The sequence below is a fragment of the Crocuta crocuta genome, unplaced genomic scaffold (assembly GCF_008692635.1).
Source record: "Crocuta crocuta isolate KB4526 unplaced genomic scaffold, BGI_CrCroc_1.0 scaffold303, whole genome shotgun sequence".
Taxonomy (NCBI): Eukaryota; Metazoa; Chordata; class Mammalia; order Carnivora; family Hyaenidae; genus Crocuta; species Crocuta crocuta.
The window spans coordinates 888,489-894,488 of record NW_027528276.1 but is presented as its reverse complement, the minus strand read 5'-3'; positions in this window follow the sequence as shown (position 1 = coordinate 894,488).

The following is a 6,000-nucleotide window of genomic DNA, read 5'->3' as shown; positions in this document are numbered from 1 at the left end:
GCCTCTCTGGTTTGAGTCTCCATTTACCTATCATCACCTGAGGACAGAAACAGAGAGACGATTGTCTTCATTGGACTTTTTGCCAGGACGGTCTTCTGCCCCTTCCCCTTCATTAATGCTGTAATTGCTCTTTAGCTGACAGCCCCACATTCTGTTTACTGCCCAGCTTCCTTTCCGTCCAGCTCTTTCATATATCTTGCTTGCTAATGTCTCATTTCCCTAAAGCAGTGGTTCTTTTTACCCCTAAGCTTAACATTTTAAAAATTAGTTTGAGGGGTGACTGGGTGGCTCAGTTGGTTGAGTGTCTTAGTTCAGCTCAGGTCTGATCTCACTGTTCGTGGGTTTGAGCCCCGTGTCGGGCTCTTTGCTGACAGCTAGCTCAGAGCCTGAAGCCTCCTTCCAGTGCTGGGTCTCCCTCTCTCTCTGACTCTCCCCTGCTTACACTCTGTCTCTCTCTGTGTCTCTCTTCCAAAAATAAACATTAAAAAATAAAAGTTGAAAATGAAATAGGTAATACTTAGTACACTTAGTAAAAAATGCAAGTGATACAAATACACATAGTAAAAAGTGTTTCTCCTGTCCCTATAATTTGATCCCTTGCTTCCCTTCCCAGAGGGAACGTCAGCTACTAATTTCTTACCTAACCTTTAAGATAGAAGTTGTCCCTGTATAAAGCACGCACACACATCCATGCACGCATACACACACATATCCACTCTTAAAAGTATTTGTAAATGTGCTGCGTGTTGCTTTTTTTAAATTTAACATATACTGGAGATTGTTCTATGTCAGCATACATATACCTATCTTATTCTTGTTGACAGTTGAGTAATATTCTATTAAATTGATGTACTATAGGTAGTTAACCAAGTATCTGTATTACTTCCTAATCTAGCTATTTGAGAATGAATAATGTAAATTTTTTTTCTATTAGTGCCACTAAAAGAGTGGTTCTTAACTGGATGTATGTATCAGAATCATCCTGGGGAGTTTACTTTTTTATACGTGATTAGGCTGCACTCACTCCCAGATTTTAACTAAGTACAGTTCGAGGCCTAGACATAGGAATATATTTTAAAGTATCCTAAGTAATTCTTATCTTCAGCCATGATAGAGAACCGTTGGATGGAAGTTTCTTTAGAGCATGGTCCTCAAGCTTAAGCATGAATCCCAATCTTCCCAAAGGGCTTGTTGACACACAGCTTCTTGGGTCCTACCCCTGTAGCTTCTACATGTTTGGGGTATGGCCTGAGATTTTGCATTCTAACATTTCCAGTTGATGCTGCTGCTGGTCCAGGAAATAGACTTGGTCTTTTTTTTTTTTTTTTTAATGTTTCATTTAAAACATTAAATGAGAGAGAAAGACAGAGTGTGAGTGGGGGAGGGGCAGAGAGAGAGGGAGACAGAATCCAAAGCAGTCTCAGAGCCTGACATGGAGCTCGAATCCACAAACCATGAGATCATGACTTAATGCTTAACTGACTGACCCATCCAGGCGCCCCTAGGTTACTAGATTGCTTTAAAAAAAAAAAAATCTTTTTAGTGTTTATTTTTGAGAGAAAGAGAGCACACACAACTGAATGGAGAAGGGCCAGACAGAGAGGGAGACACAGAATCCGAAGCAGGCTCCAGGCTCTGAGCTGTCAGCACAGAGCCTGACACGGGGCTTGAACTTACAAATCAGCAGATCATGACCTGAGCCAGTTGGATGCTTAACCAACTGAGCCACCCAGGTGCCCCTGAACCACACTTGATCTTAAACTAAGATAAGCCCTACTTTATCCAGTTCTACTCTTAATACCATATACAGATAAGTTTTTTGTTTGTCTGAAGTAAAATACCATCTCTCAAGATGCTGTCTACAGTTCAGAACTTTGTACTAATTGCATTTTGTTAACATCAGATTAGAATGTCATACACTTTTTGAGACACCAGTGGTAGATGTTTTATACCATAAGAAGAAATTTAATCATTGGGTAAATGGGAGAAAAGAGATGATTCATATCATCACAGCTGGTTCAACCTCTACTACCACTACGAATATGCATAGTTGGATTCCTGAGGCTTTTTCTAAGGCATCTATTTTTAGAGCTCCACAGGTGATTCTAATGCCTTCCCCAGTTGATTATCTGTACTAAAATTTAGGCAGTCCTGCTTCGTGGTTTTCCCATCTGTGAAATGGTCAAAATCGTACCTATTCCGTGGGGGATAGTTAGAAGGATTCCATGAGGTAGTGTGAAGCATTTCGAACAGGGCCTGTCTATGCAGTAAGTATATAATCATTGTTATATTGCATCCATGCCTCACCAAGAATAAACTTGTTATTCTGTATCCATGCTTCACCAGGAATGAAATGGTTCTCTGCCTTTGTTAAGTGTCCCCAGAGCAATCTGGTTAAGCCCACCAGCCCACCCTAACTCCCGAGTCTCTTTTCTCCCAATTCCATCTCTCTCCTTAGCTCCAGATCGGCTCATTCCTAGGCATCTCACCCTCTGGCATCAGATGCTCTACCGACTGAGCCAGCCAGGTGCCCTGGCATCATTTATTTATTTATTTATTTTTAAAATGTTTTATTTATTTCTAGGAGAGACAGAGAGAGACAGCGTGAGCAGGGGAGGGTCAGAGAGAGAGGGAGTCACAGACTGAAACAGGCTCCAGGCTCTGAGCTGGCAGTCAGCACAGAGCCCGACGAGGGGCACGAACCCACGAACCGCGAGATCATGACCCAAGCGAAAGTCGGACGCTTAACCGACTAAGCCACCCAGGCGCCCCTGGCATCATTTATTTTTTAATAAACTTAATTTAGAATAAATTTGGTTTTACAGAAAAGTTGCACAAGATAGTACAGTGTTTCCTTATACTTGTCCCCTGGCTCCTCCTTAGGTTAACATCTTACATAGCCACTGTGCATTTGTTAAAAACTAAGAAACCAATATTGGTACATTAATATTAACTCCAACTTTTATTCAGATTTTACCCATTTTTCCACGAATGTCCTTTTTCTGTTCTGGAATACAGTCCAGGATACCACGTTGCACTTAGCTAGGCATCATTTTTGGTGCCTTCTTTTTCTCCTTCCTTCACATAGTCACTAAGTTGTAGCAGTTTTACTTCCTAAATCTCTTTTAGTAAAACTCTATCCCAAGTATCTGGTTTATGCTTCATCTTCTTTCCTGGACTATTTTAACAGTCTCCTACCTTCTCTACTTTTAATCTCTTTTCTCTCTAGTACTTTCTCTGTACTCTACAAGTTTGACCATCCATACCTCTTTTCACTTAAAACTTTGATGGCTTTCCACTATTTTTAGAATAAAACCCAGTTCTTCAGTTTGACATGTGAGGCATTTCATAATCCTCTTCCATGCTAGCTCCCCAGTTTCTTTTCCCTCTTTCCTTCTTCATAAAGCCTGTGATCCAACTGAATTTCCATGGCCTCAGCATACATTTATGACTTCATGCCTGTATATACCTACTGGAGGAGTAAGCATTGCTTCATGAAACTTTTCTTACAGATGATGTGTATGTGTGTGATTGAGTAATAATGCAGTGCACTCTGTTTTCTCATGTTTTTTTCTACCAGACAATTTTTTTTTAAATGCCAGCTATATCCCTCTAAATTGATTTCCTGGAGTTTGGCAAAACACTGGGAATTTACTGATTGTTTAACACTCATGCCCAAACTGCTCAGAATGGTCTTCCAATTGGTTCCCATCTGCTTTCAGGTGATTAATACGTAAAAAAAACCCAATCTATTCCTTCCTGGGGTAGAGAAGATAGGGTGGAGAAGAGAACAGCTGGTTTGCCTCAGGGTAGGGAAGCTGAGCCCTGACTAATAAAGAGCTGGGGGGCAGCGGGACTAGGAACTTCTCAGCCTCTGAGCGGTGGAGGAGGGCGCTGAGAGAGCTTGAGAAATGGCTTGGCTTCCCAGCTCAGCAACAATGGCTGAGCCTGCTCTTCCTGAAGCCCAGAGTCCTTTCAATGTTCTTTGCCTGAAACAGGCAAAAGGAAGGACGTTCTCAGTACCCTAATTGTCTGCTGCTCACTGAGCTCCTGTGTGTGAGTTGGGAGTTTGTGTTGGATGGGAGAAAGGCCTGCTGCTCGGCCTCACTCACCTAACTTCATGAGGTTTGAAAGAGGGAAGGTGATCAAAGGCTACTTTTATTCCTTCTGGAGCACCATGATCCTTTAAGAGAAATGAATATGGGGGCACTTAAGGTGGCTCAGTTGGTTGAGCATCTGACTTTGGCTCAGGTTATGATCTCATGGTTCAGAGAGATCAAGCCCCATATCGGGCTCACTCCTATCAGTGTGGAGCCCGCTTTGGATCCCCTGTCCCCCTCTCTCTGCCCTTCCCCTACTTGTGCTCTCTCAAAAGTAAAACCTTAAAAAAAAAGTTTAAAGAAATGAGTACAAGCTCAAAACACTGATGCTTACCTAGTCTAAATACTCTCCATTTAATACACAGCTACTTGCTTTGCAAAAAAAGAAGTCATGTAATCTATATATGCTTTTTCTTTAATCATCATCTACTTTTCCTTAGGGGTAGACCCAGTTTGTCAGGGGCTAAAGCACAATTTATTTTGCTGTGGAATAACCAACAAACAAAACTTAACTGGGAAGAATCAAATACTGAGACCTCATTAGAAGCTTCTTGTGCCTGGGGCGCCTGGGTGGCTCAGTTGGTTAAGTGTCCGACTTTGGCTCAGGTCATGATCTCACGGTTCGGTTCATGGGTTCAAGCCCCGTGTTGGGCTCTGTGCTGATAGCTGGCTGAGAGCCTGGAGCCTGTTTCAGATTCTGTATCTCCCTCTCTCTCTGCCCCTCCTCTGCTCATGCTGTCTCTCTCTCTCTTTCTCTCAGAAATAAATAAAACATTTAAAAAAAATTAAAAAAAAAAAAAAAAAAAGAAAAAGGTTACTTCAGTAGTCCTGAGGACGAGGATAGTGCTAGAAGAGACAGAAGAGGATGGACCTTCTGATGGATTGGGTGTAGGGAAAGAAATAGGACTCTTGTTTCCAGCTTGAGCAGCTGAATGGGGAGTAGTACCATTTACTGAGAGAGAAAGTATGGAGGAGGCCACGATTTGAGAGCCTGAGTCACGTGCTCTATTTTGGACATAAATTTGAGATGCCTGATAGACGATCCAGTGGAGACATTAGACAGACATCCTGATATACATGCAAGCCTGGAGTTCAGGCAAGAGTCCCCAGGGGAAGCCAAAGGAGGTCAAGTAGAGAAGGAGCCAGGGTTGGAACCATGGAGGTCAGAGCAAACCAGAAGTTGGGAGCCACAGAGAAGAGTGTTTCAAAAAAGAGAAAAAGTGGTCAGCCCTATCAAGTGCTGCTAAGTCCAGAGAAAAATGCCTTTGGATTTGACATTGGGGCTGTTGATGACCTTGCTGAGTGGATTTCGATAGACTGGTAGGGGTAGAAGCCAGATTGAGGTGGGTTAAAGAGTGAATTGGAGATGAGGAAATGGCGGTAGAGGTAGTGATCTTTCAAAAACTTTAACTGCAAGGGAAATAAATGGGATTTATAAAGGATTTATGTTTTGTAAGGTACACTAGAACATGAGTGCTTTGGGGAGTGAGTTAGTAGATGATTGTGTAGATGGAGAGACTGATGGATACAGGAAAGAAAAGATGCCTAGCAGATGAAATCCTCAAGACTGAGCCGAATTAGCATCGGACACACACATACACGCATAGTCCCCAGCATTCATGCTGACGTATACAGACCCACCACCAATGGTCGTGGTAACATATCACATAGGCCTAACAGCCAGACTGACACGTTTACACGCAAGCCCACCAAGTCACAAGAGTACTTCACACACACAAACAGAAATAACAGACACCGACAAAGCAGATAGATCCACTCTCTGCAGCCCCTCATACAGAGGTTCCCACAGCACCTTCCGATGATTCCCCCTTAGAGGCCCCTTGCCCTCTTGAGAAGCAAATCCAGGCCTGGGCTGAAGAAGGACAGGGAGGTTTCATAC